The following is a 13,174-nucleotide window of genomic DNA, read 5'->3' on the forward strand; positions in this document are numbered from 1 at the left end:
TTACTGAGTAAATCCACCTGGTAAATTAAAACTGTATAAAACTACTGAACCAATCATCTGAATGACAACTAATTTTTTTGTCAGATAGCAACATTTTCAGAAGATTCTCACAGAGCAAAAACCTGCACCAAAGCTTCATCTCATCAAAATTTAATTTTATAATATTTTTATATATAATATAAAAATATTTGCATTTGTAGTAGTGATAAATAATCATGTGATACCTGTTTAAGATTCAATAAGTGCAGTAGGTCAAAACAGCAAAAATGTAAATACAAAATAAAAGAACAAAGAATAATACACAATCAAAAAGTCTTGATGGGGATAAAAGCCAGTCAAAAGTGAAATTGTCTACATTATTATTTTATGGTAAGATGATTTACAGTCTATCCTCCATCCATTATCATCCTGCTGGTATACTTCATCCTCCACAGGTTTCTGACTAGCGAGTGCACATCAGGTTTCAGTCAGTTGAAAATCTGCAAAATGAAGCCTGGACTTTTAAAAGTCAGCAGGCTTAAACTGAGACAGATGCAAGTTATAACCTCAACTGCTATTTTCATTTTCAGAAAAATGCAGTACAGTACATGCACACCTGAACGCGCACACACACACACACACACACACACACACACACTGTATATCACTGAAAGCACCTTTGTTTCATTATGTGCGTACAGTGTCGACTTGTCAGTTATCTGGCTTGTCCAATGAAATCCAAGGATGCCAGGTTTTCTGCCATGAACACTAGAGTACAGGGTGAAAAAACACAGGATTGATTTGAAAGCCTTTTGTCCTTTAGGCTGCAGCCTTTCCACAAACTCTAAATGAGGTCTCGAGAGATGAGTTCAAACACAAAACACTGCAACTCGCAGGCTGACTTAAAGGACAGTGGCTACAAAGAAAGCGGAGGGAGACTTCTAGATAAGAACTGCAAGGATGGATGCAGACTGAAGCAGATAGCTATACAGGTTACACAAAGATGCACCGATCCCGTTGAAACCATCATGTGGCAGGCATATTGTGAAGATGACAGTTCAGCAGCCAGGTGTGAACTGCGAGAGATGCAGCACCTGAAATGTTGCCTGACAGAAGGTTCTTCACACCTTGTTACATAAAATCTGCATGAGCTTTTCTTTGCCACATACAGGCTAAAAGTGACTGTGGCTGGAAATACAGAGGAGCTCTCACAAGTCAAATGAGATAAATATGTGAGCAAACCCCTTTTTATCACTTCCAGCCTCTATTCTGCCACCACTTTGTCTGCTTTTTTAGTTCAGCAACCTCTTTAATCTCCCTCTCTCGCTCTCTCTGGGGTGCACTAGTGTAGTTAGCCTACACTAGATTTTATATGATGTTCTCGCTTCACTCCTCTGCTCTCCTGATTTATCAAATTGCACAAATACAAAGCAAGTTAATGAGGTTGTTGGGGATGCTTTCCTAGCAAAAATTAAATATGATATACCCTTCATTGTTTAACAAACAGTTAATCAACAGGGATATGTTGCAATTAAATTATTCGAACTTTAAATGTACCTTTGGTTTCTATTGCTCTATCACTAACATCATGCTCTAAACATACTGTGGCCCATACATTAAGGGCAGACATTTCTGTAGCCTCAACAACCTCATGTTTCAACATTTTAGTTCCTTGTGTTATCAGTTATTTCAAATGGCTGTTTACTGTAAAAGGTAATAGCACCTGGCTTGGTTCAACATAAGCCTGTGGTCAATATGCTGAGCTAGGATGGAAAAAGGAAAAGTGGCTGGTACTGCTGGACTCTTTAATGCATACTTAACAAGTGAATAAGTGAAAAAGCTCCAGCTGGGAGCAGCTTCACAGAACCAGCCAGTGATGGGAAAAGGTGTGTGCATGAAAATGTAAACGCACTGCTTCGCTTTTGATTCAAATAAGACCAGTGATTCTTCATAACTATTGCAAGTACAGTCAGGGGAAGTCAATGGTGCAAATTAAGTTGACCAGCTGTAACTGGGAGTCGCTTTGGGAGGAGAAAAATCCTGTCACTAAGTGTTAGTGACTACTGCTGCGCAGAAAGGCTGGAAGTATGAGGAAATTAGACTACCGTTTGGCTATAGGCTAAAGAGGATATAATATCAAAGTTCGGTAGGTTCGTTACAATAGACTGACGATTTATCAGCACTAACAAATTCAACAAGTCAGCTGTTATCAACTGCATGGCGTTTATTCTGACACAAGAAGAGATACTACTCACTTTGCGAGGGCTTGCTCTCTTTATATGATCTGCCTGTATCAACTGGAGATTTTCACTGCAGCTGTTTTACGCACGGTGGCAGGACAGCGCACACCAAGCAACACGGCAGAAAACATTCCCTTTATCTCTTCATCGACTGCTGTCTACCGCCAACCGGGATCAAATCAAGATGGTAAAGCAAAATGAATTCTCCACGCTTGAGTTTACGGCGTGCCTTACCTTGAGTTGTCGCGGCTCCGGAGAAGTGTGGGTGCGTGTGTTTGCGCCACCCTATCCAAAGTAGAAACTCTGGTCCTACCTGGTACCTTGATTGAAACAGGAAAAATAACGCCAGTAACGTTTCTTTGTTGATGCACAAAAACCGCCAGAGAGATTAACTAACCGCAGCTCCTGCTCTGACACGACTGTTCTTCGATGAGAATTAGTTTGCTTGTTTCTGACTGCCGCTTTCCCTCCCACTCCCACTCACTCACTCACTCACTGTCTCCCACCAATGAGAGAAAAAAAATCTTTCATCTCTCCCCCTGTGTCTCTCTCTCTCATCCTCTCTCTGCAGGTGGGCATCTTTGAATAATGTCAAATCATTAATAAAGGCTGTCCGAATGTGCCCCCTCTCCCCAAACCGCACATATTTTTATGATTAAACAAAATTGTTTGTGTATGTGTAACAGTTGCTCAGGCTGTCCGGAGTGTGTAAGCAGTGGATTGGGAGTGGTCGGGATTAAATCGTGGGATTATACCTCAACATTCATCATTTCATCTGGCACACTGGAAGCACACTGGTGGACAATGACATCAGTCTTTGGCATAGGCAGACAAACAGATTCATGTGGGTAGGGATGAAGAGAAAGGCACCAGAGAAGAAAAAAAAACAACAAAAAATGATAAGACTGGGGAGAGGAAATCTTCCACCTCTGATCCACATAAATCTAAAGCTTCATGCAAAACCCATAAAACTGCTGTTATAGTTCAGAAGCGGTCAGCCAGATATTTCCTGGGTGAATGGTGCTGCATGCTGCCCTGTGTTTGTATTTTTGTGTAGTGGATTCATACACATAGCCAAGTTAGTTTATGTGTGACTGTGTACTGACAGATGGCCACTAATGACGCAGAAACTAACTACTGGGTTTCTGTGTCTGTGAGGTTGTATGCCCATGCACATGCCTATTAGTCGACTGTTACTGTGTGTTGTATTGTTGAAGTTGATGCAGACGCAACAGATATCTCATTCTGTTTACCAGCCTTCTATGAAACCTCTCCTTTTCTAACTCACACATGCACATATCCTTGCAATCGTCACCTACAGGGTCTGTACATAGATTTACATTAATTTCCAGGAGACCTGAACCATAACTGCTATTTGCCTAACCTTAATCAAAGCCATCACTTGCTCTAACCTTACACCCCATCATTTTTGTTAAATTAGTCATGGGGCCCGGCCTCTGGTCCCTGCAAAGCACTGCTCCCAGAATTCTGTCCCCACAAATACACTGTATATAAACAATGCCACACATACTTGTGCTTCTATCTTTGTGAGGACACTTATTGACATAATTCATTCCCTATACCTAATTCGAATCTCAACCCTAAAACCAAGTCTTGGGGTGGCTGTGACTCAGGAGGGAGAACATGTTGTTTCCCATCCAGAACATTAGTGGTTCGATTCCTGGCTTGTCCAGTCCACATTTCAAAGTGTCCTTGAGCAAGGCACTGAACATCCAGTGATGTTACCGGTGTGAATATGGGAGTGTTCACACCCAAATAGGGTGTGAAAGTGCTTTGACTGTGCTGCACTGTATAAAAAAGCGCTATACAATTATAAGACCATTTACCATAATGTTCTCACTCTGCAGCAAAAAAGTACCATTTTGGTCCTCACTATGTAGCAAGTACAAGAACACACACACTCTGTGGAATTATGGTTTTGCCACAGGCGTGCTCTTGTGTATGTCCATGGGAATGCGCTGCAGCAGTGTGTGTGTGTGTGTGTGTGAGAGAGAGACAGAGAGAGAGAGAATAGAATATTAGCATAAAGTCTTACAAGTGGAGGTTTCTGATGGTTCACTGAGTTCACCATCATTACCGTACATACAGGCAAACTGTAACCACAGTGTTCTGACTAAGATACCTTAGCTTATCCTGCCATAAGTGGTAGAATGGGGGAACTATGGTCTTCATTTAACTAAAATCATAATTAATGATACATAGAGACTGATGGAAGGAGGACTCAGATCTTGTCCTTATGGTCAAGTAGCAATACAGCAATGAAAAAATACTCCACTGCAAATATAAGTTCTGATACACAAGCTTGTATTGTTTTTAGACTTTGTACTCAATATTTTTATGACAGTTATTGAAATGAAACTTGTGAACTGTCTCTTTGGTGGTGCTGTTTGTAAGTGGCCACAAGCCAAAAAGTTTGGTTTTATCCTTAACAAATGAAGCTCAAACTAATCATATGTTTTTGTGATGTAAAATCTTAATTTGTTCTAGAGCTGTCAGATAAATGTAGTGGAATAAAAAGTGAAAGGAGCAGAAAACAAATACTCTGGTACTCTACCTCAAGTTTCAACCACTGGTATTTGAATAATCAAATAACATGCACGTCATCAAGCGGTGGATGTTGTTGACAACGCTGCCAAAAGTCTTCTGAATGATCATAAATGGCTGGGAGAGCATTAGTGCAGGATTCCTACAAGGCGGGCAGAGAGGTGTGAGATGACCATTATGTTTCATTATGAATCATCATCCTGAGTCACGGCATTTATAATGATAAGCACTCACCTTCACCTTAGTGAGTGCAGTAAAACTAAGATAGATTCTCTGTTAAAGACCCTCCGCTGCTCCACATGGCCTGTTATCTAGTGAGGCACAGAGAAGAGGTCAACTAAATAGTGCCATTAAAGTGAAACAGAAAGCACAGCTGTTGGGATAAAAGTAAAATGCTTTTTAGCTTTGAGCACTCAGAGCAAACATCCTTGTGCTAAATGTGCCGTTCGGAGCGTCAGGAAGGAGAGCTCAGAGCTCTGGCTCTCCTTCACTCGGTTACATTCTGCTTCCCCTTTCTATCCCCGCTCACACTGTTTTATCTCTGTTCCTTGCCTCTCCCTGCTGTCCCTTTCTGCCACACTTGGCCTTAGCTCAGTGAATATGCGTGTGGTTATATGTGTGTGCACGAGCATGTTTAGATCTGTGACAGCTATTATAAACCTCACAGGCTTGAATAGATTTCCAGAAACAACTGATGCATTTTAATAATTACCATCCTGACTCAAGCACAGTTCTTTGTCCATGCATGTGTGCTTATTACTACAAGCTATCCTGGCACACAGTTGTCTTACATACATGGAATAATGGTTTGGTACATGGATTTACATGCACATTTTTTCCCTTACAGGCTTAATTTAAAACTAAATCTCAAACAGTCTGCAAGCTAGTCTTCTAGCATGCATTTCAGTTTTGGCATCAACTAATATAATACTATTAGGGCTGTAACCATTTACTGCTTTCATTCCCTTGTTGCACAAACATGAATGTGAATGCTTGCACACACAGATGCACTCACTCACCATGTGTTTCACTGGATTGCCTCCCACTTCCTTTTGTCGGAAGCGTGCCCTTCCTCTCTCCGTCTGCCATCCTGTTCGCCCCTATCCTTTCATCTCGTCTGCCCTCTTCTAGCTCATTCCATCACTCATCAGCATCCTTCACTTGCTTACTATCCTTTTTTAAAATTTCTTTCTGCTACTGCCTCTTCATCTTTCTTCCCCATTTGTCTCCAGTCTGTCACTTAACACTCCTCTTTTTTTTTGCTTCTTTTCAATGCCCGGCACTGTTGGGCTGCAGGCCAGCGTGGGTCAGAGACAGGTTGTAATTACTTTACCCCTCCTCTCTGACAATGATAGTGAAGGAAGCAAGAGAGAAAAAGCAAGAGAGAAATAACACAGAGACTAAATACAAAAATAAACAGATGGGTTTTCATAATCAGGGCCAAAATGCATGTATCCCCCCAATTCATTTCTTTTTGTTACTGCTAACAGGCAAACATTAACAAGCCAGGTGCATTTCTTTTATCCTCACAATCATGTTCACATTCATGCAGAATCCTGTCAGTAAAGTTCCAGTTGATTTCCTCTTCTGACAACGTACATGTCTGCACAGTCTGGCATTGAGAAATAAATAATACAGTAATATAGGAAGGCTAGTGTAACATAGGAGAGATGGCCTTAATTGGTGCAGCTATATTTAATTTATAATTTAGGATGGGCAATGCTTCCTTGATTTCAGCTCTGGATTGGGATACATTTGCATATACGTTTAAAAATCAGTAGCAGTGTGAAAGAATTTCTCCAGACATAATTGAATTCAAATGACAAGAAAAACTAAAACAAAGGAAAGTGCTGTGACTTCAGTGGATGTTTTTTCATTAAATGTTTCTTTCATATCAGTCCTGGATCACATTACAGTTTTCCCCCTCACAGAGCGACAGCTAAATGGCAGTGGAACTCATTAGTTTAAGGTTGTACAGACAGGAGTAAGAATTGTTTGAAGCTCTCCAGCTAGATGTATCACTCTGAACACTGTCGGTAATTACCCAGACTCGTGAGGATGAGATGGTTTCAGGTGCTTTTAGGCCAGTTTCCAGATGCTATTCTTATCCTAGGCGATCGATGGTGTTTCTCCAGCTGCCTGGGGGTCACAACTTACTGAGACAAGGGTCACCAATTATGGAGCACCGGTAACTTATATCTCCTTCCCTTTTCAGTAACTAGACAGTTTTTCACACACACACACACACATTATAGGTGTGTAGCTCTTGTACTCATGACTTAAATGGATCCATGCACAACCCAGTAGATTGTTTGCTTTAAAAATAAATTCATGATAGTTTGGATTATGAGTTGGATGTTAAAATCACATTACAAGACAAAAAATCAATAAGAAATTAACAAGTAAATAAAATAAAAAGCATGAATGATGAACAAGTTAAACAATTGTAGTCAGCTGAAAAAATAAAACATTCCTGGCCAAGCTAACATTAAAATCAGAAGAGAGATGCACATGTATGAAACAATAAAATAAAGTCATCCAAAATAAAATAAATACCACTGAGGCAATACTGAAATGAAGGACAACCTAAATGAGCCCTGAAATGGCTTGGAGGAAACACTCAGAGGGGAAGGAATGAGGAAGCGAGCTACTGCACATGTTACTGGTAAGCTAACATCTTCCACAACTAGGTTGATTATTTTAAGCACTGCGAGATTGATTTAGAGGTCCTGTGGGGGCCTTGTGGATCTGTGTGAATGAAAATCAAGGTGCACACAGACCAAAAAAAAAGGAGGGAGAATAAAAGTTAGGACAGTAAAGATCACAGTGAAAAGGGGGTATAGGAGTTGGATAGAGTAGAGAAGAATAGAGGTGGTCTCCAGATTCCTGAAGTTATTAATAAGAGTGTGCCTTCAAGGAGACCAGTGACGATTTAGGTCAAACTATTTCCTGCTCCTCCTGAGTTGCACCAAAGTCACTCAAAAATGGCTCCAGAAATATGTCTCTCTCCAACGTATAGTCTTTGTTTTTAGGGAGCAATAACCCTGGCTGACAAAACATGTCACATTGTTTGACGTCACCTTTCTTTGCCATATTGGCAGGGAAAGCAAATGTGTTAGCAACTGGGGTGATAAGAATCCTATAAAAAAACAGACAGAATAAAAAAAGAAAAATGATGATTATATCATGTCCTTGGAGATGCTACATTTCTTAATTTCATTCACTGGAATACTTGATAGTCTACCAGTTGGCAATTCTCCCACAACAATCAATTTTTCCTCTGTCAAACAAGATGTGCAGCCACTCTTTGTTTGCTGCTGCCTCTCTATGTGAAGAGGACTTCGCCTTGGCCACTTATTATATGACTAAGGAAGCAAGATGTTCACTCCTGCCTACAGAGTTGTCTGTGTGCGTGCTTTCACAAAACCATGCAATTTAATAGCAATTCCCTCATATGAAATGAACACAAATACCTTGCTCACGGGCTGAGGACCAAATTTCTCTCCACAACAGCTGTGATCTGGCTTTGTTCATTTTACACCTGTCCCACTGAGGCTTAGTTTTGAGTTAATGATATCTCCTTGGGGTCTGGAAGGGTTATAAAACATTGCTGTTCAGCTGTTGACTGTTCACAGTTGCCTGTGGGAAAGACTTACACTGATGAAGTCAAAAGATAAATTCACCCAGCATCCCTCTTTTGAATGAGAACAGAATGTAAAATTGTGTTTTTCTGCCATCTAGTGGTCAACTGAAGTCACAGCATGGACCATGGCAGAATAAGAGTAGGGCCGAGCTCTGAATGCAGCCTTGGCTTGGCTTTTAACATATAGTAGGGCCTGATGCAGTCCTTTTAATTTATTGAATGTTTGTCATTTGTGTGTCTGTGTTATTGTGCTGTTTTATTTTTGCACTGAACTTATTATTTTATTTTAGTTATTTATTGTGATTTTATTTTGCCCATGAAAGTACTTTCATCAACTGCCTATGTAAAGTATTTAGGTCAACTGCATGTTTTTAAAGTGCTATATTTTGATTTGACATGTGGCCTGTAGATTTGGAATCATTTCAGTCAAACTATTTTTTTTTCTCTTCTCAGGTAGATCTATGAATTGTAAGTCAATTACAGTGGTGTGAAAAAGTATTTGCCCCCTTACTGATTTCTTATCTTTTTGCATGTTTGTCACACTGTAATGTTTCAGATCATCAAACAAATTTAAATATTAGTCAAAGATAACACAAGTAAACACATCATGCAGTTTTTAAATGAAGGTTTTTATTATTAAGGGAAAACAAAATCCAAAACTATATAGCCCTGTGTGAACAAGTGTTTGCCCCCCTGTCACAACACTGGTTTATCGCACCTGAGTTCAATTTCTCTAGCCACACCCAGGCCTGATTACTGCCACACCTGTTCGCAATCAAGAAATCACTTAAATAGGACCTGCCTGACAAAGTGAAGTAGACCAAAAGATCCTCAAAAGCTAGACATCATGCCGAGATCCAAAGAAATTCAAAACCAAATGAGAAAGAGAATAATTGAGCTCTATCAGTTTGGAAAAGGTTATAAAGCCATTTCTAAAGCTTTGGGACTGCAGCGAACCACAGTGAGAGCCATTATCCACAAATGGCGAAAACATGGAACAGTGGAGAACCTTCCCAGGAGTGGCCGGCCGACCAAAATTACCCCAAGAGCGCAGCGACAACTCATCCAAGAGGTCACAAAAGACCCCACAACAACATCCAAAGAACTGCAGGCCTCACTTGCCTCAGTTAAGGTGAGTGTTCATGACTCCACCATAAGAAAGAGACTGGGCAAAAATGGTTTGCATGGCAGAGTTCCAAGACGAAAACCACTGCTGAGCCAAAAGAACATAAAGGGCCGTCTCAGTTTTGCCAGAAAACATCTTGATGATCCCCAAGACTTTTGGGATAATACTCTGTGGACAGACGAGACAAAAGTTGAACTTTTTGGAAGGTGTGTGTCCCATTATGTGTGGCGTATATGTAACACCGCATTTCAGAAAAAGAACATCATACCAACAGTAAAATATGGTGGTGGTAGTGTGATGGTCTGGGGCTGTTTTGCTGCTTCAGGCCCTGGAAGACATGCTGTGATAAGTGGAACCATGAATTCTGCTGTGTACCAAAATATCCTGAAGGAGAATGTCCGGCCATCCGTTTGTGACCTCAAGCTGAAGCGAACTTGGGTTCTGCAGCAGGACAATGATCCAAAGCACATCAGCAAGTCCACTTCTGAATGGCTGAAGAAAAACAAAATGAAGACTTTGGAGTGGCCTAGTCAAAGTCCTGACCTGAATCCAATTGAGATGCTGTGGCATGACCTTAAAAAGGCAGTTCATGCCCGAAAACCTTCCAATGTGGCTGACTTACAACAATTCTGCCAAGATGAGTGGGCCAAAATTCCTCCACAGCGCTGTGGCAGACTCATGGCAAGTTATCGAAAACGCTTGATTGCAGTTGTTGCTGCTAAGGGTGGCCCAACCAGTTATTAGGTTTAGGGGGCAAACACTTATTCACACAGGGCTTTGTAGTTTTGGATTTTGTTTTCCCTTAATAATAAAAACCTTCATTTAAAAACTGCATGATGTGTTTACTTGTGTTATCGTTGACTAATATTTAAATTTGTTTGATGATCTGAAACATTACAGTGTGACAAACATGCAAAAAGATAAGAAATCAGTAAGGGGGCAAACACTTTTTCACACCACTGTATTTGTACTTTATTGTGAGTTCCCTTGTCAGAGCCCCCATGCCAGTTTATTCATTAAAGGGGTCTTGTTGTGGTCACTTTGCCACAATCCCTAAGTGTATTGTAACATCTAGAGTGTTTAGTTCAGGTGTTTTTGCTGGCCCTCCATGCCCAACTCTCTTTCCAAACTGGCTGCTCTGCCATTACTATTTAGATGTTTATGTTTTGTCTGACCGAAAGTGGCCGTCTGTAAGTAGATTTGTGTAATAGGCATAGAGTTAGACTGCCAGGCACATACAACTCATAAGAGAGACTCTCAGAAGTTTTATCTGCCATGCAGTCAATCTCTACCGCTCGCTCCTGTGTTGTCTATCTGTCCATTCAAAGAATTTCGACGACATTAATCTATGAAATGTACGTGGTTTTTTTTAACTTCTCTAACCTGTGTTTCTCTCCTGTAGTTGGTCGCCGCACCACAACAATTTACTTACATTTTCATAAAGATATTTCCCCACCGCCTGTCATTCCGTCTGTTACTCCAAGATGGCCACCGGTCTGTCGGTTTGTTACGTTAAATATCGGGTCATCATTTCAACATTTATCTGCAAAAGGTATGTGGCTAGGCAGCGCAGTGGTGTGGTGGTTAGTGCTGTTGCCTCACAGCAAGGAGGTTCCGGGTTCAAGCCTTTCTGTGTGGAGTTTGCATGTTCTCTCCGTGCTTGCGTGGGTTCTTTCCGGGTGCTCCGGCTTCCTCCCACAGTCCAAAGACATGCAGCATAGGTTGACTGGTGTCTCTAAATTGCCCGTAGGAGTGATTGTGTGTGTGAGTGGTTGTTTGTCTGCGTGTTAGACCTGCGATGGACTGGCGACCTGTCCAGGGTGTACCCCGCCTCTTGCCCACAGCTGGCTAGGATTGGCTCCGTGACCCCGTTTGGGAATAAGTGGTACTCAAAATGGATAGATGGAGGTATGTGGCTTTTCCTTACTTCTGTAACCTGGTTGGCTTCTCCCCACAGGTGGCCGCTGCACCACAATGATTTTATTTTTGTCTTGGATATCCTCGGTCAATGTAGCGCATCCAAAAGGTATGTGTGGGATCACTTGCTCTCACTTTTCTTGCTCTCTCTCAAAAACATTACCCGTGTGTCATGACTATTTCTGGCTAATCTGCTTGAATGTGTATTAATGCAAAAATACTTTGATTTTCAGGAAATAAACAAAACTGTAAGTCTCATTTTTATTATTTTTTCTTGTCGCGGCAGCAGCTGAGTGAACCTTTCCTCTGGAGTAGATTATATGCAAATCTGGGTTCCTCTGAAGAATCTTGACAGTGAGCCCCCCACCTAATCTGTGTGTTTGTCCAGCAAACTTTGTTTGTCTGCACATCTACATCTGTCTTTGTTTTTTTATGTTTGTCTGCCTCAGTTTCTGTTCATGCACACTTGTCTCGTCATCTTGTGTTTGCATGTTCTTATCTGTCCATGAAAGTAAATGGAGCCATGAGTGTCTGAATAAAAAGGAAAGGCACTAAACTTTGTTTAGACAGTCCTGTCCTTCAGTGCCTCCTACAGGTGTGCAACATGAGGCACCACAACAAGCAGTGCTGGTTGTGGCGTGGCTGCATGGCAGAATGCTCATAAGGTGAAGACTGACAAGATGCTGCTTTTTGTCTCTGTCCAACATGGTCACCATGGAAACTTACAGTATATCTGTCTTTGCCTCTCATATCATCCAAGTGGAGGAACTTTGGTCACTAACCATCTGACGATCTCCATGATTTGGAACCGGTTTGCTGCTGTAGCACCTCCAGATACTCTCATAAAGGAAGTACTGGAGGGACTTAGCTTTCTCTCTCTCACTGCCTGTTTGTCCAACATGACCACCTATTCTGTGTTAGTCTCATGTCCTACAGGGGTGGAGTTTAGTCATTAACCATCTGACTTCCTCATGCCCCCCACCAGTTTACCAGGGCCACATACAGTCAGTGTATCAGTCAGGCATTTTAATAGTCCTGCACTACTTGGGTTATTGGGGTAAACTTTGCCCAAGATCGGCCTAAGGCTGCCTGTTACCCTGTGCTCACTTTATACATTAGATTAATTGTCTGTACCACCGTTTGGGACACTGGCTTTTCCTAGGTCAAGGTCAAGGTCAAGGTCAAAGTGTTTATTGTCATATGCACAGTTAGGAAACATGTTTCCCTGTACAATGAAATTCTTACTTTGCCGTCCACATGAATGCCAAAAAAATACAAGTGAAATATAAAGTAGATAAATAAGTAACACAAAATCTAAGGCACTTTAAGCAGCAAATGCAGCAATATAATAAAAATATATAAGAATATAATAGAGAATGTATGCTGCATGGGAGCAGCATGCGCAGCAGTCAACAGTCAATGTGCAATTATGCATGTGCAAACTGAGAATGTAAACAGTACAACACGTATTTCTTGGTAATAAACTCCTCAGCTGTTTAGGAATCTGATGGCACAGGGAAAGAAAAAGTTTTTCAGTCTAGTGGCCCAGCATTTCACACTTCTGAACCTCTGGCCAGAGGGTATGAAGGTGAACAGTCCATGCTGGGGCTTGGTGGGATCTTTGAGGTTGGAGGCAGCTTTCCTATGCACCCTGCAATAGTAAATGCTCTGCAGAGAGGGCAGTGGAGTCCTGGTGATCTTCTC

General features: G+C 41.3%; 1 protein-coding gene across 7 annotated transcripts in view; it reads right to left on the reverse strand.

Moving 5' to 3' along the window:
* Positions 1 to 2,875, reverse strand: part of camkvl (CaM kinase-like vesicle-associated, like) — a 39,009-nt gene extending 36,134 nt beyond the window's left edge. For 5 of the 7 annotated variants that reach the window (XM_020616320.1, XM_020616328.1, XM_020616302.1 and 2 more), the window contains exon 1: positions 2,454 to 2,875. The gene's annotated coding sequence lies outside the window, so the exon portion shown is untranslated. Of the gene's footprint in view, positions 1 to 656; positions 748 to 2,234; positions 2,433 to 2,453 lie in introns of those variants that run through there. The other 2 variants (XM_020616341.1, XM_020616350.1) reach the window with 2 other exon arrangements.
* Between the last annotated feature and the right edge of the window lie 10,299 nt (positions 2,876 to 13,174).

This window comes from Monopterus albus, unplaced genomic scaffold (genome assembly GCF_001952655.1).
Source record: "Monopterus albus unplaced genomic scaffold, M_albus_1.0 scaffold6.1, whole genome shotgun sequence".
In the NCBI taxonomy this organism is placed as follows: Eukaryota; Metazoa; Chordata; class Actinopteri; order Synbranchiformes; family Synbranchidae; genus Monopterus; species Monopterus albus.